The following is a 24,253-nucleotide window of genomic DNA, read 5'->3' on the forward strand; positions in this document are numbered from 1 at the left end:
CGCTATCCTACACACACGCGGGACAATTTAACAACTTTTAGTGGCCAAATTAACCTACAAGCCTGCGGGAGGAAACTAGAGCACCCGGAGAAAACCCACCAAGTCACGGGGAGACTCGTACAAACTCCGTAAAGACTGCACCTATAGTTAGGGTCTCTGGAACTGTAAGGCAGCAACTCTACTGCTGCGCCCCGGGTGAGACATGTCATGGATGGAACTATTGGTTTGTGGGCGGCACGGTGGCGCAGCAGTAGAGTTGCTACCTGACAGCACCAGGGAACCAGGTTCGAACCCGAGTACGGGTGCTCGCTCTGTGGAGTTTGTACGTTCTCCCCGTGACCTGCGTGGGCTCCGGCTTCCTCCCACACACCAAAGACATACGGGTTTGTCAGCTAATTGGCTTGGTATAATTGTAAATTGTCCCTAGTGGGTGTTGGACAGTGTTAGTGTGCGGGGATCGCTGGTCGGTGTGGACCCAGTGGGCCGAAGGGCCTGTTTCCGCGCTGCATCTCTAAACTAAACTAAATGATATCATTATCTTTTTTCTTTTTGCTTGAGTGATATATGACAATTAAACAACAGGATTCCACAGAAGAACAATGATAGAACTACTGCTGTTAGAATAGGCAGATAATTTGCTAATTACATGATTAGTTGTGCCATTGTTGCTGGTGGACTGAATATACTTGCGTGGAAGTTCTTCAGTCATTGGAAATGCTACACACAGTCCATGAAAGTGACAGCGTTTTGAGTCTAAGATAGACGCACAAAAAGCAAGATTAACTCAGTGGGTCAGGCGGGCGGGAGAAAAGGAGTAGGGACTTCCTCAGTCTGAAAAAGTCCCTTCTTCTGACTGAGAGTCAGGGGAGAGGGAAAGCGAGAGATATGAAAAGGTACAAAGGACAAAATGAATGAAAGGTTTGCAAAAGGACAAATCAAAGCCAGCAACGGTGATCAAGGAAAGGTGGAACTCACACTGGTCTATTGTTGGCTGTGGAGAATCAATGGATAGGCAGCTTCAGCCTTATTTAATGTGCTGGAAGGAACTGCAGATGCTGGTTTAAACCGAAGATAGACACAAAAAGCTGGAGTAACTCAACGGGACAGGCAGCATCTCTGGGGAGAAGGAATGGGTGACTTTTCCGGTCGAAGGTCTGAAGAAGGGTCACGACCCAAAACGTCACCCGTTCGTTCCTTCTCTCCAGAGATGCTGCCTTTCCCGTTGAGTTACTCCAGCATTTTTGTGTCTATCTTCAGTCTGATTTAGTCTGAAAGACGCCAACCCAAAATGTCACTTGTCGACTGGCTCCACGGATGCTGCATAACCTGCCGAGTTCCTCCAGCACCTTGTGTCTTGCATTGTGACAGACAATTTGGGTTTTGACAATTCAAAAATGTTTTTTTTAATGAGTTCATGTGAAGTACTGTATAAGTTTATGCCCACCTTTAAACCGCAGCAGTATCCGAAAGAAGGCAGAGTTTTAAACCAGTGGAAAACAAATTATCCTGACATAGAAATTCATGAAAAATTAGAATAAGTCAGGGTGGTTGTAGAATGATAATCTAAAGGGCCTGTCCCACTTACGCAATTTTTTCGGCGACTTGCCGGCACCCGTCATAGTCGCAGCCGGTCTCCGAAACTTTTCAACATGTTGAAAATCCAGCAGCGACCAGAACAAGGTACAACTCTTTGGGCGACTACTCACGACCATACAGGCTTCACCCCGTGACATGTCGCCAGGGTGTCGCCTGTATGGTAGTGAGTTGTCTCCTCCGTCGCCCAAAGAGTCATAGAGTCTTTCTGGTCGCCGCTGAATTCTCAACATGTTGCTTGAACTGCTGAGTTACTCCAGCTGTTGCTGTCCTTTTTTGTAAACCAGCATCTGATGTTCGGCGACCTATGATGGGTGCCGGCAGTCGCCGAAAAAGTCGCGCAAGTGGGACGGGCCCACAAGACATCCAATGCTGGAGAAATGACAAATACAAGTGCGTGCTGTGAGAGGAGAGGGGAGTTTCTGAATGGATTGCGATCTCGTGAGAAATAAAGTTAGACGCAAGTTTTGTGGCGATAAATACGAAAGAAAATTTAAAAAACTCTGGCGGCTAATGTTTTGAATCGGAAACACAAATCACATCCTGAGAATAAGAGTTTGAGAAGGAACTGCAGATGCTGGAAAATGGAAGGTAGACAAAAGTGCTGGAGAAACTCAGCGGGTGCAGCAGCTGAGTTTCTCCAGCACTTTTGCCTACCTCCTGAGAATAAGATCTTTTTATTGAATTTTCATGAAGCCAGTACAATCACGCGCATGGGGAATGTTACACTTGTTAAACCGTTCCATTGTTGCCGTCCTAGCCGGTGAAAGTGGTCTTGAAAGCAATGAAATGAGATGTTGTAAAATGTAAATTTCATCATTGTACCTGCAGGCAGTGGAGTTTGTGTTAGCTTTACAGACTGAATGCTTTACAGGGACCTAGAGGTTGCAGAATGTTGAGGTGACATGTTAGAATCACCTGCTTCCTTAACATCCTAAACACCCTTCCGATCTTGTCCTGCATTGTCGCAACCTTTGTTTTAATCTCCAATTGTCTGAAGACCAAGACATGCCTCATCTTCATTACAGAAACGTTTGGATGGGTTTAAAGGGGGGGGGGGGGGGGGGGGGGGGGGGGAAGCACAGAGCTCAAAGCATGCATAACAAAACATAGAATCATAGAAAATAGGTGCAGGAGTAGGCCATTCGGCCCTTCGAGCCTGCACCGCCCTTCAATATGATCATGGCTGATCCAACTCAGTATCCTGTACCTGCCTTCTCTCCATACCCCCTGATCCCTCTAGCCACAAGGGCCACATCTAACTCCCTCTTAAATCCAGCCAATGAACTGGCCTCAACTACCTTGAGAATTCCACAGATTCACCACTCTGACACGAAATACTGACACGGTTCCTGGATGTAGAACAGCGGTTGATTATGTGTAGGGAAGAACTGCATATCTGGTTTAAACCCAAGACAGACACAAGAAGCTGGAGTAACTCAGCGGGTCAGGCAGCATCTCTGGAAAAAAAATAAATAATAGGTGACGTTTCGGGTCAAGACCCTTCTTCAGAACTTGATTATTTTCCATTCCCTAAGTTATTGGTTATATAATAAATCATAAATCCTTTATTTCGAACAGACTTAAAAAATAAAAAGCAAGTACGAAACAGCATACAAAAAACAAAAAAAACAAGAATATTTATATAGTGTCATAAACAATATCTATAAATAAATGAATCATGTGTCCAAAAAGGTGCAGGAAGAAGCCAAAGCTTATTAATTCCCACCCCTTATTATCTAATACAAATTTAGCAGCTATAAACACCTTATGTACACCAGATTATTTACATTTATACACTAATCAAATGTTTGTAAAGCCATACAAAAAAATTAAAAAAGATATTGGTTATATACCTGTGAATAGAGTTAAGGGAGGGGAGGATTTGTTTAGACAACACAGTAAACATCGTTCCCTGGAATAAATCAGTGGATCAGGAGGCATCACTGGAGGGCATGGATAGGCGAGGTTTTGGGTTGAGACCTTTCTTCATATTGATTGTTTGAGATGCTGTGAAGATGGATCCTGACCCAAAACATCGCGCCCCCAGAGATGCTGCCTGACCCGCTGAGTTACACCAGCATTTTGTGTTCAACCGAAGATCGACACAAAAAGCTGGAATAACTCAGCGGGTCAGGCAGCATCACTAGGGGGAAAGGAATAGGCGATGTTTCAAGTCGAGACCCTTCTTCAGGCCGAAGAAGAGCCTCCACCCGAAACCTCACCTAAACCTTTTCTCCAGAGATGATGCCTGTCCCACTGAGTTACGCCAGCTTCTTGTGTCTATCTTCTGTTTAAACCAGCATCCGCAGATCCTAAAGAGACACTTTGCGTTCTTTCTTAGATTCCAGCATCCGCAGTTATGGACATCTACTCTTTGTCCTTAGACCCATTGTTTTGATATTTCCACAATTAATTTCGTATCAGGCAATATCAAAATGAAAATAGCTAATTAGACAGTTCTCCATCCATGCAATATTCCTGCAATCATTTTCATCGGGCCCGAGAGAGAGTTATCTATTAGATTTATTGAATACATCCTGAGCCCATTAAATTGAGTAAAATTCTGGTCAGTGATTAAAATGTTCACAACCGTTCAGAGAAACAACATTGACTGAAAGGCATGTTGAAACATTCTTATCTAAGGCTTTAATGGGTACACTGCCAGGGTGAGCAAAATGTTCCCTCTATTCAGTTGTTCCCATTAAACAAACATTGAAAGTCTCGGGAAATTAATTGTGCTTGATCGAGCTGCTTTTGAAGTGTATGTGCCCATTAAAGAAGTGCCCTTTTATCTGGTATGTACAGCACTTGCCACTGCCTGCCTCACAGGGTGCAGTTTTGATGGCATAAGCGGGCACAGATTATTTTGATCCCGCTCATATATCGGTAATTAATTGCAACACTGAATTGGAAATTAATGATTACACAGCGTATAAGCGCCTGCACACGTGGAATTGGTATTTGCCATATTAAGGAAGTTAGATGTGGCCCTTGTGGCTAAAGGGATCAGGGGGTATGGAGAGAAGGCAGGTACAGGATACTGAGTTGGATGATCAGCCATGACCATATTGAATGGCGGAGCAGGCTCGAAGGGCCGAATGGCCTACTCCTGCACTTATTTTCTATGTTTCTATATTTCAGTCTCTTGTTTGTGCTGAGTTGCCATGGCTGGAGTATCATGCACTTCACTGGACAAATACGGTGTTTCAAAGTGTGTGAATAAAAAACACTTCAAATATCGTTGATGGGGGAGGTGTTCAGTTTGTGTTTTAGAGATACAGCGCGGAAACAGGCCCCTTTCGGCCCACCCAGTCCGCGCCAACCAGCGAACCACCACACTATCCTACACACTAGGGACAATTCTATTCCGATCACTTATGACCTGATAAACGTAAATCAGCCTAGCATGTCAAATATTTTTATTTTTATTTAAACCCTTCGAACGAAAAGCGTTGGAACACACACGGATATCAGGCAATTGTGAAATTAGTTCACGGCACGGAAACAGGCCCTTTATTCACACACTGAAGATAGACACGAAAAGCTGTGGTAACTCAGCGGGACAGGCAGCATCTCTGGAGAGAATGAATGCGTGACATTTCGGGTTGAGACCCTTCTTTAGGTTCTCCACCCGAAACGTCACCCTTTCCTTCTCTCCAGAGATGCTGCCTGTCCCGCTGCGTTACTTCAGCTTTTTGTGTCTATCTTCAGTGAAGCCAGAGCAAGGGGCTTTGGAGGGTTTACTAGTCCACCTCCGCTGATTTTAAGGTGTTAATGAGTTTGTATATTGCAAAGGACGCTGGTCTTTTATAAGCAGTTTGGAATAAGATTGGAAAGATATTGTACAAAGACATTTTTTTTTTTTTTTTTTTTTTAAACTGTCAGCTTAAAATGGTTGGTTAAAACTATATCTCCGAGGGTGGCATGGTGGCGCAGCGGTAGAGTTGCTGCCTTATAGTGCTTGCAGCATCAGAGACGCGGGTTCAATCCTGACTACGGGCGTTGTCTGTACGGTGTTTATTCATTCTCCCCGTGATCGTGTGTGTTTTCTCCAAGATCTTCCGTTTCCTCCCACACTCCAAAGACGTGCAGGTTTGTAGGTTAATTGGCTTGGTTTTGTATACTTGGTATAAGTGTAAATTGTCCCTAGTGTGTGTAGGATAGTGTAAATGCCCGGGGATTACTGGTCGGCGTGGACTCGGTGGGCCGAAGGGCCTGTTTCCGTGCCGTGAACTAATTTCACAATCGCCTGATATCCGTGTGTGTTCCAACGCTTTTCGTTCGAAGGATTTAAATAAAAATATTTGACAAGCTAGACTGATTTACGTTTAACAGGTCATAAGTGATCGGAGTAGAATTAGACCATTCGGCCCATCAAGTCTACTCTGCCATTGGCTGATCTATCTCTCCTTCCTAACCCCATTCTCCTGCCTTCTCCCCATAACCTAGACTCTCCCACTGGTGGAAGCATCCTCTCCACATCCACTCTATCCAAGCCTTTCACTATTCTGCACATTTCAATGAGGTCCCCCCTCATTCTTCTAAACTCCAGCGAGTACAGGCCCAGTGCCGAGAAAACATGGCTCAATGGCTTTAAAGAAATAACCATTACACTGCTGAACCCACAGTCCCGTCGCTAGCTACCTTTTATACTCTCCCATTTGTATACATATATTTGCCTATGTACCAGTTTAATTCATCCACAGTGCACACATTGTTTAACCAGTATTGTTATTTCTACTATCTTGCACTATGACCAGACGCTAAACTGCATTGCGTTGTACCTGTACTCGTATTTGTGCAATGACAATACAGTTGAATTGAATTGAATGTTTAAAAAAAATATTGCCCACTGTACTGCTGAATTAGTCGCTGCTTCAGTTGGAAGGACTATCAGGAGGGAGAGAGACAGGAATACAATCCCACTTCACAATATCTGATGAAATATACAACCTGTTAGAAACAGGACCAGAGATATTGCGTTGCTTGTCAGAACTGATTAGCTGGGATATCTTGCCTGATGCAATGGTTTTTGATGTATCAAACCACTGGGGGCTTTGGAAACTGAGGCTGATAATGCAAATGTGCAGCATTTCCCCATTGACCTTGGCGGGAATTTTCATCAACTTGGAAGTAGAAGCATTGCAGTAAATTCTGTCGTCTCCGCGAAGGACACCTGCGGGTGTGCGTGATGTCACCTGTGACTCTTTGGAAAACAGATGTTACTCCAGCATTTTGTGGCTGTCTTTGATTTAAACCAGCATCTGAAGTTCCTTCCCACACAATCGATCCTACTGGTTTAGTGCCCAAGATAGTAATGTTATGCCTCCATCATGGGTTGTGAGGCAATGTAGTGGGGATGTAACTCCCCTTCCCATTCCCACACTGACCTCTCTGTCCTGGGCCTTCTCCACTGTCAGAGTGAGGACAAATACAAATTGGAGGAACAGCACCTCATATTCCGCTTGGGCAGATTACATCCCAGTGGTACGAATATTGATTTTTCTAATTGCAAGTAACTCCTGCATTTCCTCTCTCTCCATCCCTCCCCCACTCTAGCCATCCAACTAGTTTTACTCTGAGCTTTAGTCCGAGGAAGGGTTTCGGCCCGAAACGTTGCCTATTTCCTTCGCTCCATAGATGTTGCCTCACCCGCTGAGTTTCTCCAGCACTTTTGTCTACCTTCGATTTTCCAGCATCTGCAGTTCCTTCTCGAGCTAGTTTCACTGTCATCCTGCTTTGTTTCACTGCCTGTATCAACTCCTTATCACCTTCTCCACAGCCAACAACAGACCATTGTGGGCTCCACCTTTTCTTGATCATCATTGTTGGCTCTGATTTGTTCATCCCGTACCTTTCATTCATTTGTTCTTTGTACCTTTCATTAACTCTAGTTTCCCTCTCCCCTGACATCGAAGAACGGTGTTGACCCGAAACATCACCTATACCTACACAGACAATGCCCGTAGTCAGGATCGAACCTAGGTCTCTTGCTACTGGTGTGCCACAATTAAGAAGTGTTTCATTTGTGCCACGGTTTTCTTTATCAAATAAAAAAAAGACACAAACTGCTGGAGTAACTCAGCGGGTCAGGAAGCATCGCTGGAGAGCATGGATGGGTGATGTTTTGGAATGGAAACATGTAAGATTATTAAGGGTTTGTACATGTTAGAGGCAGGAAGCATGTTCCCGATGTTGGGGGAGTCCAGAACCAGGGGCCACAGTTTAAGAAAAAAGGGGTAAGCCATTTAGAACTGAGATGAGGAAACACTTTTTTACATAGAGAGTTGTCAGTGTGGAACTCTCTGCCTCAGAGGGCGGTGGAGGCAGGTTCTCTAGATACTTTCATAGAAACATAGACATAGAAATTAGGTGCAGGAGTAGGCCATTCGGCCCTTCGAGCCTGCACAGCCATTCAATATGATCATGGCTGATCATCCAACTCAGTATCCCGGTTCTGCCTGGATCTCTCCATACCCCCTGATCCCCTTAGCCACAAGGGCCACATCTAACTCCCTCTTAAATATAGCCAATGAACTGGCCTCAACTACCTTCTGTGGCAGAGAGTTCCAGAGATTCACCAGTGGAGTCCACCACTTTCAAGAGAGAGCTGGACAGGGCTCTTAAAGACAGTGGAGTCAGGGGATATGGGAATAAGGCAGGAACGGGGTACTGATTGTGGATGATCAGTCATGATCACATTAAATGGCGGTGCTGGTTCGAAGGGCCGAAGGGCCTACTCCTGCGTCTACTGCCTATTGACCCTTCTTCAGGTTCATGATCTGAAGTCAGGAATGAACCCGGGTATCTTGTGCAAACTCTACCGCTCGAGAAAACGCTATCAGCTCAACCGCTTTTCCACTCCGTGCAGCCCTAAGTGGAAGAAGCTCTCACCCAGAGCGCGTGGGCTGGAATGACTCCCAGAGACATTTCAGGAAATGAAAGGTGACACTGCAGTGTAAAAACGGCTGCTCATCTTTTAACATCCTGGCTTTAAAAGAAAAACATTGTGTGGCTGGCGGGCCAACTCCAATGCCCTGACACGACCGTCACACCAGGGCCATTCCTGTAGCAGCGAGACAAAGGGATAATCTGCCCTTTTTTTTTGTTTTTTTGCCACCAGACTTTTTCCACAGGAACACCAAGCAAATCTTTAACCAATAACTTTGCCAACTGCTGAGACACAGTCCAAGTTTATCATCACAAACATTGAAAGCAAAAGAACCATAACAATCTGTGGACACGACGGTAGACTTTTATGTTGCAGTTAAAAAAATTGTTTGGTGATCAAGTTACAAAAGTCAAGTGAGCTGAAGGGAACAACTGATCACTCCACCTACAACACACAATCAACATCATCTCTTCCAACTATCTTTAATTGGAATATTTGTAACTGTTTTATTCTCTCCTTTGCTTACTCCATCCCCACCCATGCTCCCCAGTCACTTCCCTTTCAAACATACTGAGAGGCCAAATTGCTCAGAGCCTGGCCAGAGATGTGAATGATCTCTCCTGAGGGAGGTGCAGCAATGATCTCAGTAGAACTTGTTATCCAGTTTGCTAGTCGAGCTTACATAGAAACATAGCAAATAGGTGCAGGAGTAGGCCATTCGGCCCTACGAGGCCAGCACCGCCATTCGATATGATCATGGCTGACCATCCAGAATCAGTATTTAAGAGGGAACTGCAGATGCTGGAGAATCGAAGGTTACACAAAAAAGCTGGAGAAACTCAGCGGGTGCAGCAGCATCTATGGAGCGAAGGAAATAGGCAACGTTTCGGGCCGAAACGTTGCCTATTTCCTTCGCTCCATAGATGCTGCTGCACTCGCTGAGTTTCTCCAGCTTTTTTGTGTAACCATCCAGAATCAGTACCCCGTTCCTGCTTTCTCCCCATATCCCTTGATTCCATTAGCCCTAAGAACTCTATCTAATGCCCCTGTCCCACTTTGGAAACCTGAACGGAAACCTCTGGAGACTTTGCGCCCCACCCAAGGTTTCCGTGCGGTTCCTGGAGATTTTTGTCCGTCTCCCTAAAGGTCGAAAGTGGTTTCCGCTTCTTCTATGTTCCGGCGATTATTTCAAAAAATTCAAAACCGGCCGCGACTAAACATAGGTTGCCGTTTTAAAAATCTGTAATTTTTTTAGTCGAAGCCGGTTGCGATGCTAGTTGAAGGTGGTTGCCGGAGGTTGCAGGTGGTGGGAGGTCTTACCTTCCACTACCTGCAACCTCCGGCAACCTCCGGCCTCCGGCAACCTCAACCTCCCGCAACCACCGGCAACCTCCGGCAACCTGGAACAGTGAAATGCTTTTGTTGTGTGCTAACCAGTCCATACATACACCACAGACACAAAATGCTAGAGTAACTCAGCGGGACAGGCAGCATCTCTGGAGAGAAGAAATGGTCTCAGGTCGGGACCTTCTTCTGAAGAAGATGGGTCTCGACCCGAAACGTCACCCATTCCTTCTATCCAGAGATGCTGCCTGTCCCGCTGAGTTACTCCAGCATTTTGTGTCTACCTCTGGTTTAAACCAGCACCTGCAGTTCCTTCCTACAACATATGTACATACACCATACATGACAATAAACCTACACCAATACAATTAAAGATACCATTGCCAGTTTACGTGTTTCAGTGAAGAGATGCAGGTACATCGAATGGAAGCATTGACCTCCCTGGGTCAAAGGCTCTACCCAGTATATCTTGGCTGATATCTCATTAACGTTAACAAATGGGCAGAGAACACAACCTCAATCACACACAACATAACCTCAGCATCGCCATTTGTTTATGCAACCACATTTAGAGAACTCACAGTAAATGAAGGCAAGTCGACATTGTATTTGAAGCAGTTGTCACAGTGAGGTCACAATGCATATAAATGAAGCAAGGTACCTCTGTACATCGTGGTGGTGTAGCCCCTTCAAGCCGATGACCGTTTGGTGTCTTGTTCCGTTCAAAGACGCGAGGCATTTGGTTCTAAACTCTCACGTAGCTTTATCCTGAAATAAAGCAAATTGAATCAAGAGAATAATTGTTCATCCTTCTGCAGTACTTCAGGCAGAGAGGGAGGGGGGGGGAGCGAGAGGAAGGGGGGGAGAGGAGGGAGGGGAGGGGGGGGGGGGGGGGGGAGAGAGGAAGGGGGGGGGAGAGGAAGGAGGGGGGGGAGAGAGGAAGGGGGGGGGGGGAGAGAGGGGGGGGGGGGGGGGAGAGGAAAGGGGGGGGGAGAGGAAGGGGGGGGGAGAGAGAGGAAGGGGGGAGAGAAGGAAGGGGGGGGGAGGAAGGAAGAGGGGGGAGAGGAAGAGGGGGGAGAGAGAGAGGAAGGGGGGGGAGAGAGGAAGGGGGGGGGAGAGGAAGGGGGGGGGAGAGGAAGGGGGGGGAGGAAGGGGGGGGGGAGGAGAGGAAGGGGGGGAGAGGAGGAGAGGAAGGGGGGGGAGAGAGGAGGGGGGGGGAGGAGGAGGGGGGAGGAGAGGGGGGGAGAGAGAGGGGGAGAGAGAGGGGGGAGAGAGGGAGAGAGGGGGAGGGAGGGGGCGAGAGGAGGGGGGGGGGGGGGGAGAGAGGAAGGGGGGGAGAGAGGGAGGGGGGGGGGGAGAGAGGAGGGGGGGGAGAGAGGGGAGGGGGAGGGGGGGGGGGGAGGGAGGGGGGGAGGGAGGGGAGAGAGGAGGGAGGGGGAGAGAGGAGGGAGGAGGGAGGGGGGGGGGGGGAGGGGGGGGGGGAGGGAGGGGGGGGGGGGGAGAGGGTAGGAGGGGGGGAGGGGGGGGGGGGGGGGGAGGGGGGAGGAGGAGGGCGGGGGGAGAGGGGGGGGGGAGGGAAGGGGGGGGAGGGAGGGGGGGGGGGAGAGGGGGGGGGGGGGGGGGGGGGGGGGGGGAGGAGGGGGGGGGGGGGAGGAGGGGGGGGGGGAGGGGGGGGGGGGGGAGGGGGGGGGGGGGGGGGGAGAAAGGGGGGGGAAGGGGGGGGGGGAGAGGGGGGGGGGGGAGGGGGGAGGGGGGGGGGAGAGCGGGGGGGGTGAGGGAGGGGGGGGGGGGTGAGGAGGGGGAGGAGGGGGAGGGAGGAGAGAGAGGAAGAGGGGTGGGAGGGGAAGGAGGGGGGAGATGGGAGAACAAAGGAGGGGGGGAGGGTAAAGGAGGGAGAGGGGGAGAGGGTTGGGGAGGGGAGAGAGTGAGAGAACAAGGGGGAGGGGGGAGGAGGATAGTGAGAGGAAAGATGACCAGATGCGGGGGAAAACAATAAAGAGAGGAGAGGGAAAATAATAACTGGCACAAATTAATGCAGCGTTGGTCATTCCAGTAGAGTGGTGACTGCCTTAAATAACCTTGTTGTAAATAGATTACAAACCAGCCCCATTTTTTATCCAGTCAGTTGTTTACAAAATGTGATTTGCGCATGTTCCGGTGCAACAGCAGTATTGCATTAGTTTGCCTGCAGCAAGTAAATACACAATGATAAATGACTGGCAGTAAGTTACGAGCAATAATTCAATTGAACAGCACTAATGATGAAATAAAATCCAGAGATGGTTGGGCAATTTACAAATGTCACCAAGAACTGCAAGAATGAATTACACCCTCACACACGCCAGCTCTGTTGTTGTTCTGTATAATATGAAGTGTTTGGTTTATTTTACAAGGAAAAAAAAATCTGTTCATTTTTTTCTATTATAGATTTTGAAACGCTTCTTATTTAACTGGTGTACATTGGGCTCTGTAATTGAAGTGGTGGCAATGATGAGTGGAGTAAATATGCACCACCGATCGGAAGACAGACACAAAAATCCCGGGGTAACTCAGTGGGTCAGGCAGTGTCTCTGGGGGGAAAAGGAATAGGTGACGTTTCGGGTCGAGACCCTTCCTTCAGACTGAGAGTCAGGGGAAAAGGGGAACGAGATAAATAGACCGTACTCAGGACAAATGAATGGGAGATATGCAGGAAGCAACGATAATTGAGTGAATGTGGAGCCCACAATGGTCCATTGTTGGCTGCGGAGAGGGTGACAACGAGTTACACAGACAGTGAAGCTCAACACGATGACAGTGAAACTAGTACGATGACTAGGGTGGGCAGGGAGAGAGAGAGAGAGAGAGAGAGAGGGGATGCATAGGGTTACTTGAAGATTCAGATTCAATTTAATTTAATTGTCATTGTCAGTGTACAGTACAGAGACAACGAAATGCATTTAGTTAGAGAAATCAAGATTCAATCTGCTGGGCTGTACGATGCCCAAGCATTTGCAGTTGCCCCTGACACTATGAGATTGGAAAAATGGGGGGGGGGGGAAGATTTATACGCATGGACACAAACAATCCTTCATTATCAACCCACTCACCAGTACAGTTTCCAATACTCTTGTCCGCTGAGATAGGGAAGGAACTCTGTCCAAGCAGCTATTACAGTTGTGTAACACTCTGCAGTGGGGAACAATAAAAAAAACATCGCACACAATTTTTAACCAGGCCCATTAGACCTCATTGAGTGCTCCCAACACTGCTGCCAATTGGTCAACTGAGAACCAATTGTGGCACCTCATGTTACCCAGGTGGCTCAGTGCATATCACTGACTGGACCTGAATTACCAATTAGAGGCTTGGATGATCATGAATGGACAGGAAAATGTAAGATGGTGACTTTCAAGTCTCTGCTTTCACCCCCAACATAATTTGGGGCTACCCATTAGCACATTTGACGGGTCTTTGTAAGAAATAGAACACAGCAAAATAACTAACATGGCCCCGTATTATCACTCCAAGAGTGATGCAGTGTGGAAACAGGCCCTTCGGCCCAACTTTGTCTGTCAGCTATGTTATCTAGCCCTCGATTCCCCTATTCTGGGCAAGAGACTCTGTGCATCTACCCCATCTATTCCTCTCATGATCTTAAATGCACCTCTATAAGATCACCCCTCATACCTCTGCGCTACAAGGAATAGTCCCAGCCTACTCAACCTCTGCCTATAGCTCGGACCCTCTAGTCCTGGCAACATCCTCGTAAAAAATGATTAATGAACACTGATTCACATAATATTAGAGAATTGTTCCTTAATAATAATTAATGCTTCATATTAATTCGGAGAGAGATGGTGAAGGTTTTAAGCTATACAACTATTAGAATTGGGCACCAGTTCCCACTTCTGTTTATTGCACTCAGAGAGCATTTAATTCAAGTCACGCTAAGGTTATAGTCGTTTGAATAAGTGCAGTGAGATTGATTGATTGATTGTAAGATGCAACATGGCAACAGGCCCTTCGGCCCATAGAGTCCATGCTGACCATCAATCACACAGTTCAAACACTTGGGGCAATTTACAGAGGCCAATTAGCCTACAAACCACACACATCTTTGGGATCCAGAGGAAATCCACGTGGTCACACATAGAGCATGCAAACTCCACACAGTCAGCACCCGGGGCTAGGATCGAAGCCGGGGCTCTGGCGTTGTGAGGCAGCAGCTCTACTGCGTCACTGTGTGAACGGTGAAAAACTTGCTTGCAGCAGCTTCACAGGCACATAGATAACAAAAAAAAACATAAATCATTGTAAAATTACACATTTATGCATTTACAAAGCTACGGAAGTCACAACTAAATTAGTGGTGGTGTAAAGGATATGTTTGCATCGTAGAATTGTTTGCATTGATTATTTGGTTTAGAGATACAGTGTGGAAACAGGCCCTTCGGCCCACCCGTACACTGTTCTATCCTCACGCCGGGGACAATTTACAGAAGCCAATTAACCTACAAACCGGCACGTCTTTTGGATCGTGGAGCACCCGGAGAAAACCCACATAGTCACAGGGAGAGCGTACAAACTCCGTCCAGACAGCGCCCGTAGTCAGGATCGAACCCTCATCACTGGCGCTGGAAGGCAGCATCTCTGCCGCTGAGGGTCATAGGGTCACTATGTTGCAAAAACGGACAGGCTAACTTTGCCCCATTTACTTTCTGCAGCGTATCTGCCGACTTTAATTCGGGCACTTGCTGGCCAATTTCCAGGAGGGGATGTGGTGTTGCCTAGTGTTGACAAATTGAAGAGGAATCAGGATGGATATTTGCCAGCAGGGGTCCGAGAGACACAGTCACATAAATTCGGGGCTGAATGACTTCTTGCCTTTCCGCACATTCTTATGTTTCCACTTAGAGCCAGATGCAAGGTTTTGATAATCACGACAGTGACTTTAAGGCAAGTGAGCAGCAAGGATTTTCAGGCGTGTCATTGATTTGCAAGCTTCTGGCTGCAATACCAACCCCCCCCCCCCCCCCCCCCCCCCCCCCCCCCGACGACGATGGTGCTTCCCCGAACAAGAGCTCAGGCTACCCACAGCCAGCATGAATTAAACAAAAGCAGCTCCATCTTCTGGCTGCCATTTACATTTGCCACCCAGGCCTGCGGAGTAGATTATAGGAAAGATATCGTCAAGCTTGAAAAGGTTCAGAGAAGATTTAAAAGGATGTTGCCAGGACTAGAGGGGTCTGAGCTATAGGCAGAGGTTGACTAGGCTGGGTCTCTATTCCTTGGAGGGCAGAAGTATGAGAGGTGATCTTATAGAGGTGTACAAGATCATGGGAGGAATAGATCGGGTAGATGTACAGAGTCTCTTGCACAGAGTAGGTGAATCGAGGACCAGAGGACATAGGTTTAAGGTGAAGGGGAAAAGATTTAATAGGAATCTGAGGGGTTAGTTTTTCACACAAAGGGTGGTGGGTGTATGGAATGAGCTGCCAGATGAGGTAGTTGAGGCAGGGACTATCTCAATGTTTAAGAAACAGTTAGACAGGTGCATTGATAGGCCAGGTTTGGAGGGATATGGACTAAGCGCGGGCAGGTGGAACTAGTGTAGCTGGGACATTGTTGGTCGGTGTGGGCAAGTTGGGCCTGTTTCCACACTGTATCACTCTATTACTCTTTGACTCTAAGTGCATTGTGCGGGTTTGTAATGTCAGCATGGTAGGTGCAGTGGTAAAGCTGCTGCCTTATGGTGCCAGAGACCCTGGGTTAGATCCTGACCACGGGTGGTGTCTGTACAGAGGTTGTACTTCTCCCCGTGACCACGTGAGTTTTCTCCGGGCGCTCTGGTTTCCTCCCACATTCCAAAGAGGTGCAGGTTTGTAGGCGAATTGGTTTCAGTAACATTGTAAAGTGTGTGTAGGATGTGCAGGATGGTGCAAGTGTGCGTAGATCGTTGATCAGTGCGGGCTGGGCAGGCAGAAGGGCTGCCTGACCAGCTGAGTTACTCCAGCATTTTGTGTCTATCTTCGGTGTAAACCAGGATCTGAGTTCCTTTCTGCACATTAAGCATAAGTAAAATCTGATATATTTACACCAATATATTTATATATACTTGTACATATTGTTGCTTGCTGTGTTGGTGCAGTCATTTTATAATTAAGTACAAAATGTATGTAGGTTGCTGATTTGTGTCTATCTTGGTGTAAACTAACATCTTCAGTTGTGGCCGGTTCATTGGCTATATTTAAGAGGGAGTTAGATGTGGCCCTTGTGGCTAAAGGGATCAGGGGGTATGGAGAGAAGGCAGGTACAGGATACTGAGTTGGATGATCAGCCATGATCATATTGAATGGCGGTGCAGGCTCGAAGGGCCGAATGGCCCACTCCTGCACCTGTTGTCTATGTTTCTATGTTTCAGTTCCTTCCCACACTTAAGAGTTATCCAGTGTTTATCTTCTGCACAACTCTACGACTGTTTTTATTAAGCCCAGGTTCGCTTGTGGCTCAGGATGTCCCGCCGAAGGCAGTAATTTGTGTGCATCCAATGTTTTAAACAAAGGTTGTGAGCGCAGAAAACCTCGGGAACGCACAAACCGGTGGCACGCTCAAAGCGCCGATGGATTCCTTCTTTATTTGGTTTTGCATTGCAAATCGTCAAGTTGACAACTCCCTCGGAGGGTAAATGCACTCGGCGTTGCCTGCTGCTGACAGCTGCTGCAGGGCCGGCGGTGATGCATTCTGTAACTCACCGGTGTGTGGATGGGGAGGAGTTGCATACGAGCAGGTAAACAAATAATGGGCTGCAAGTGACCTCGTTTATTTGCCCTCCCGCAGCCGGCTGTAAACAGTGGCGCGGCGGTGGAGTTGCTGCCTCACAGACGCGGGTTCGATCCCGACCACGGGAGCTGTCTGTACGGAGTTTGTACAACATTCTCCCCGTGAAAACTCCACGATTTCCTCCCGCACTCCAAAGACGTGCGGGTTTGTAGGTGAATTGCCTTGGTGTAATTGTAAAAATTGTCCCCAGTGTGTGTGTGGTGTGTGTGTGGGATCGCTGGTATCTCTAAACTAAACCAAACCAGACTAAACTGCTTGCCAGTAGCCTTTAGTTGTGATCATCCCCTGCGGATGAGTGCAGTCACAGAGGGTTAAAAGCGTGTCCTCGTTCGAAGCACGATCCTTGCCTACAGAGGTGTTTGAGAGGGAATGACAATTTAAACATATAAACAGGGGGGAAATTATCAGCTGCTCCAAGTGGCCTCTAAGGAATTACCACTGGGTTAAAAAAATGTGGATTTGCAGCTTTAGTCAGTATCCCCCCCCCACCTCCTTTATCTAATAAATGACTTGGAAGTCATCTGTGGTTTCCAAGGTATTAACAACAAACAAAACTCTGATTATCCAATTTTTATGTTTCTTGCGATTTGAATTTTCATCTATTGTCAGCCACAGACGACAATGAACCTTTAAGGATGTCCCCACAGCACAAGAGCAGTAGTTAGTGAGATATTTGTGTGTTTGCGGGGATAGCTTTCCCATGCTACTCAGTTGTCAATAACTAATGCACAACAAAGTAGTCTGCCATCGGGAGTGAAGGCTACCCAATCTGAGCTGTTTTGATCAAATAATTTTTCACATGAAAGAGTTGGAACCTGAATAGTGTCTAATTGTAATCAGTTTACTTTGGTCTCTGACAATCCTGGGTGGCCATTAATGGAGCACACTGGCGCATTTACATTAGAATATAGGGTTTTAAGATTGAGACACATTGCTTGGTATAGTTCCCCCTGAATGGGCTGGCCCAACAATGTGTGTGACAACAGTTCCTGGCATAAAGCTTCACCAGGGAGAATGCAAACTCCAGGCAATTGCAGATTACAGAGAAAATAAGATTGGGATCATTCACTTTTAGTTTAAGTTTTTTAGTTTTATGGGTGCAGTGTGGAAACAGGCCCTTCAGCCCATCGAATCCACAGTGTCCCCCACAAATTAGCACTATCCTACACACACTAGGGACATTTTTACACATACGCCAAGCCAATTAACCTACAAACCTGTACGTCTTTGGAGTGTGGGAGGAAACCAAATATCTCGGAGAAAACCCAGGCAGTCACGGGGAGAACGTACAAACTCTGTACAGACAGCGCCCATAGTCGGGATCGAACCCGGGTCTCCGGTGCTGCAAGCGCTGTAAGGCAGCAACTCTACCGCTGCGCCACCGTGGTGTGAGAATGCATGGGAACTGCAAGGTAAAGACTTTAGAGAAACAGGCCCTTCAGCCCACCAGGTCTGCGCTGACCAGCGACCACCCCCATGCTAACACTATCTACACAATAAGGACATGTAGGTTATAGAAAACAAAAAGAAATTCTGCAAGATACCGAGATCGAAAAATGATTCTTTCAAATACACCAACCCTGTTTTATTCTGTCCACCTTCACACCATCACCCCTATAGATTCTGCCATTTATTCCCACACACGGTGTGGGTTAGTATAACCTATCGACCCCTCACCTGTATCCACCTATCACTCATCAAGCTTTGTCCTGCCCCTTCCTCTCCAGTTTCCCCCCCACACCCCACACCCACCACCATCAGTTTGAAGATGGATCCCAACCTGAAATGTGACACTGCTCTCTCTCCCCATCCCCCCACTCGTAACAAGGGCAGAATCCCCCTAGTCCTCACCTTCCACCCTACCAGCCATCACGTACAACAAATAATCCTCCGTCATCTTCTCTATCTCCAATGTGACCCCACCACATGCCACATCTTCCCATCTCCTTCCCTGTCTGCTTTCTGCAGAGACCGCTCCCTCCATAACTCCCTGGTCAATTCGTCCCTTCCCTCCCGCCATGGACTCGGTGTGGCAGGAGATCCAGTTTTCATGCTGCTTGGCTACATGAGAGGAAAGTTGTCTTCTTCTTCTTTCGTGTGTCAGGCACAGCCTCCTCGGTCTATTTGATCTTTCGTTTGTGCATGTCGAGTTGATTGCATTAGTCGAAAGAGGGCGGACTGAGTGAAGGTTGCAACCTGCCAGCCCAGAGGAGAGTTGCCAATTTGTACACAACCAAGTCTCACAAAGAGTGAGCAAAACACAAAGTGCCGGAGAAACTCAGTGGGTCAGGCAGCATCTGAGAAGGGAATGGACAGGCTATGTTTTTAGGACACAAAGAGTGATGGGTTTTACAAACAGGTAATTTGCTAGAATAATGTTTATTGATCCATCGACGTTGCTCAGGAGTGCGGCGAAATGTCTCTTGCATTCTTCTTTGCATGTTGTTTCAGCGGAACAGAGAATTAAAACGTTTTACATTTATGTAGCACCTTTTCACATCCCATTCAGGATGTCCCGAGGCAAGTTACAATCAATATGACTGACTTGGCAAATGAAATTCCTCGTATGTTGCAAAACATACTTGGCTAATAAAGTATGATTGTGATTGTGATCATGTATTTCTGAAGCGTAGTCATCTTGTAGGAAACATGACAAAAAATGTATATGGAACAAATTTCAGGGTGGTACAGCGGTAGAGTTGCTGCCTTACAGCGCTAGAGACTCAAGTTCGATCCTGACTATCCTGGGTGCTGTATGTGCGGAGTTTGCACGTTCTGCCCTGTGACCGCGTGGGTTTTCTCCGGGTGCTCCGGTTTCCTCCCACATATATCGGCTTGTAGGTTAATTGGCTTCTGTAAATTGTCCCTAGTGTGTCGGGTAGAACTAGTGTATGGGCGATCATTGGTCCGCAGGGACTCGGTGGGCTGTAGGGCCTGTTTCCATGCTGTGTCTCTGAAACTAAACTAAACTAAATTTAATTAAACTCCAAACAAAAATAGTGACGTTGACCATCTGTTTCAGAAATGCTGACCGGGATTTGTTTAATTCTCACAACCCTGCAGAAGTAACATCTCAATTAATCCACAGTATCGAATTTTGTCAACAAATGGAATTTTTTGACCAAACCTAAACTCCCCTGCCTCATTCTAACCCTCTTAAAAATTACGCTTGTGAAAGGATAATCTTTGCACTCAGTTATTTTCAGCGCTGTTCTCAAGTTGATGGCGTAAATTTAAACCCAAGTTATTTCCAGTTCAAATTGAGTTTCGAAATGGCACTTTTTTCTAATTAAATAAGACCTAAATGACAGTCCAGACCCCAGCAATGACCACAGTCAACATGAGACAATAGAAGCAGGAGACGGGCACTTGACCTGTCAAGCCTGTTCAACGGGCAATATAATCATGGCTGAGGTGACCAATGCCCCATCTCTGGGGATAACATCCCTAAGTGTTCTTTACTATTTTGCCATAATGGGCAGCACGGTTGCGCAGCTGTAGAGCGACTGCCTTACAGCGCCAGAGACCCAGGTTCGATTCTGACTGCGGGTGCTGTCTGTACGGAGTTTGTACGTTCTCCCCGTGACCTGCGTGGATTTTCTCCGAGATCCACGGTTTCCTCCCACACTCCAAACACGTACAGGTTTGTAGGATAATTTATCTGTTTATCAGTTGTGTTTATGGTCACGTGTACTCGAGGTACAATGAAAAGCTTTTGTTGCATGCTAGCCAGCCTGCAGAAAGACAATACATGATTACAATTGAACCATTTACAGTGTATAGATACGTGAGTAATGTATAGATGATACAAAGTCCGATCAAGGATAGTCTGAGGGTCACCAAAGAGGTAGATAGTTGAATTGGCTTGGCAAAGTGGGTAAAATTGGCTTGGTATAAGTGTAAATTGTCCCTAGTATGTGCAGGATAGTGTTAATGTACGGGGATCGCTGGTCGGTGCAGACACGGTGGGAGAAAGGGCCTGTTTCCGTGCAGTATCTCCAAACTAAACTGAAATTAAACTAAATATCTTCCTCCTTCTCATAATCCCATGCTGCCTATGTTGAGATTCTCCTGCCATGAGGAATATTCTCCTACTCTCTGTCCTGATTCCCCTGGGAAAAATGGACGAAAAGTTCACTGAAAATCCAGTGTTATTTCCACCCCTCCCCCCATGGGATAACCATAGGGCACCATCCATACTGACAGGAGTTTCCCAAGAGCTGGATGGCACGGGCCCAACGGTAAAGCTGCCACGAGTCCGCACCAACCAGCGATCCCCGCACATCAACACTACCTTACACACACTGGGGACAATTTCACATTCATACCAAGCCAATTAACTTACAAACCTACGTGGAGCCTTTGGAGTGTGGAAGGAAACCGATGATCTCGGAAAAAAAACCCCACGCAGGTCACGGGGAGAACGTACAAACTCCGTACAGACAGCACCCGTAGTTGTGCTGGAACCCGGGTCTCTGGTGCTGTAAGGAAGTAACTCTATCTCTGTGCCACCGGGCCGCCCGCCCTAGAGGGGACTTGAGGAGGAATATTTTTACCCCGGAGGTGAGGGGGTGTCTGGAAACTGGAATACATGAGGAGGTAAAGGAGTCATGCACTCTCACAATATTTAATGTATCCTGGCAAGTGCATGCCATTACCAAAGCAATGATGAATCATGGAAGCACATGCATTACCAAGGCATAATGAACCATGGACCCTGAACCATGGAACTATGATCCACAGAGCGAGAGACAGATCAGCCATGACTAAATGGCGGAGTAGACTTGATGGGCCGAATGGCCTAATTCTGCACCTCCAGCATTTTAAACCATGGTGGTCTTATGATGACCCAATGTTAGTCAGTGGGATAGTAAGAAATGGGTACCACTAGTTGGTGTAGACATGTTGGACTGAAGACCTGTTTCTATGCTGTATGACTCCATGCCACTGGGGCTGATGCAAATGTTATTTGAAATGAAATATTACTGAGCTTACAGTAGAAACTGCAGATGCTGGTATTCACCAAAGATAGACACAAAAAGCTGGAGTAACTCAGCGGACAGGCAGCATCTCTGGAGAGAAGGAATGGGTGACGTTTCGGGTCAAGATCCGACAAATGCTCTGGAGAAATAGTTAGGCGACGTTTCAGGGGTCGAGACGCTTCCCGAAATGTCACCTATTCCTTTTCTCCAGAGACACTGTTGGACCCGCTGAGTTACACCAGCTTTTTGTGTCTATCTTTGGTTTAAACCAGCACCTGCAGTTCCTTCCTGCACATTAATTGTGACAAACCCCGTTATAGAGTCATACGGAGTGATACAGCGTGGAAACAGGCCCTTCGGCCCAACTTGCCCACACCGGCCAACATGTCCCAACTACAATAATCACGTTGACTTGACTACACTGTTCCTCCATACAATTAATAATGGGACAGTTAAATCATGGGAACTTGCAGATTTTAAGGTATGACTCCTATTGGAGGGTTAACATGATTTCATTAATGGGTCATTAACCCAAAATAAAAAGAGCCATTCTAGTATTGTTCTTCCCATGAAGGCATCCGAACCTCGTGGTTTAAAATCCAATTATGGACCCCCATTCCCCCCCCCCCCCCCTTCTTCAGAATGTATTTTGCTGCAGACTGCCGTGTTGCGTTTGACACCAGCTTATGAAACCCTCGTTAAAACGCACACCTTGTTACAAGATACAAATCATGTAATTGCAAGGGACCACAGTCTAAGTGCTGGCAAAGTGTCTTAAATGGAATTTAAACCCCCAAATCCGGAATCAAATGCTGTGCAGCAATAAAAGGGTGCAGGAATGAACAAAACGTTTGCATTTGACAGCCCTCTTTAAAAGGAATTTATTGGCTTGCGCTGTATCTCCACATACCCAGAAAGCGTGCAAGTCTGGTAGTAAAAAGTAACACACCGCTTCTGGGTGGCTGGATACCAAACGGAAAATGTGAAAGCACCCCGAATAATATAGTAAATCACGAGCATTATTAATGCCTCTTTTGGGTGCTGGTCAGGCCGCTCAAAACCAAAATGGTATTTATTTTATAGATTGGCCATTTAAAGCACACACAGACACAAACTATTCGCTCAGAGTTACGCAGGACTGAATTGTCACCCATCGAGTTAGACGGTGTGATTTACTAAGTGTACATTCTAGCGTACTCCTCCTCTTTGTTACTGTCGCTGGTGGAGGCTAAGGTTAATGTTGGCAACTGTGCTGTCTGGATACTGTTGCGCTCAGACCCGCCTGACCTTTTGCACTCATCATTCACGTTTTATGATCGGGGCTCGGGTGTGTAAAATAAAAGGCCCGTTTAACGGCTCGTCCAACTTTGGGGGTGGGGGGGGGACAAAAAAAAGTTTTTGCACGCTGTTTGACACTTCAAGCCAGTGCCACTTTCAAAATATGGCAAAACCCTGCAAGACAAATGATGCTTAGATGTGGGGAGCACGTCTTAAGTTTAGCCGTGTCTGCAGCTGGGTTCAAATGTGTTGTAAACCAGGGGGAGATTTCGTTTGGGTTCTGCCTGTTATGGCAAGGAGCGAAAATGCGGGACTTAAAAGAACAGAATCACCTCCTAATTCCTTCTCCCTGGGTGGCATTTGCCTTTAATCATTGTCTGGAAATGAACAGGAAAGGACAGGTCAGTCCTTGTGTTGAATTGCATTGCGTTATAGCATAATGTGATCTGTCAACATGAGTTGTTTTCTTAAAACCAAGCTGTTTGAGGCTTTCGAAAAATATAAAGGCCGCTAGGGGATTTTTTTCCCCCTCAAAAGCTAAAATAAGTTTTGGATTTGCATGACAAAGCTCACCGATTGAAAAAAGCCCCCCACCATCTCAGTGGGCTGGCACTCCACGCCCCCTACACCATACAGGCCACCATTCTCCATGGTGGGAGGCTCAGCAATAAGCTTCACAAGGGCAGAGTTAGTGTGGACAGTGTGCTTCCCCTAACAGAGAAGACACTTTTCTGTTAAATGGTGCCTTACCTGCAAGTGTAAATTTGTGACACCAATTTCTGTTCCATTCCATTCAGAAAACCAAACCTTCGTTACATTCTGAGAACGGTACTGCCCTGATCGCCACTGTCCCAACTCGACTGACCACTTTCCCAACCGGTTGTCTGTCTAGCATAGACAGGCACAGAGACAGTATCGAACCCGGGTCTCTGGCGCTGTGAGGCAGCAACTCTACCTCTCCTGGAGGTTTTTGTCAGTCTCCCTAATGGTCGAAAGTGGTTTCTGCTTCTTCTATGTTCTGGCGATTATTTGGCGACTGACAAAAACCTCCGGGAACCGCACGGAAACATTGGGTGGGGTGCAAAGCCTCCAAGGTTTCCGTTCAGGTTTCCTGAGTGGGACAGGGGCATTAGAGTCAGACAAGACGGCACAGCCCATTTGGCCCAACTTGGCCATGTTGACCAAGATGCCGCATCTACGCTAGTTCCACCTGCAAACCATGCGCCTTGTACTGGCACCATGCTTACACTTCATTGACCGATGCGGGCCAGCCTTCACCAACATGTTCCCTCGTAGGGCCGAATGGGGCAAGTGTAGGGCAGTGGGGCATCTGAGCAGC

General features: G+C 47.1%; 1 protein-coding gene across 1 annotated transcript in view; it reads left to right on the forward strand.

Moving 5' to 3' along the window:
* Nucleotides 1-24,253, forward strand: part of LOC129711801 (pappalysin-1-like) — a 241,752-nt gene that overhangs the window by 94,960 nt on the left and 122,539 nt on the right. The gene's annotated exons all lie outside the window — the stretch shown is intronic.

The sequence above is a fragment of the Leucoraja erinacea genome, chromosome 31, assembly GCF_028641065.1.
Source record: "Leucoraja erinacea ecotype New England chromosome 31, Leri_hhj_1, whole genome shotgun sequence".
Taxonomy (NCBI): Eukaryota; Metazoa; Chordata; class Chondrichthyes; order Rajiformes; family Rajidae; genus Leucoraja; species Leucoraja erinaceus.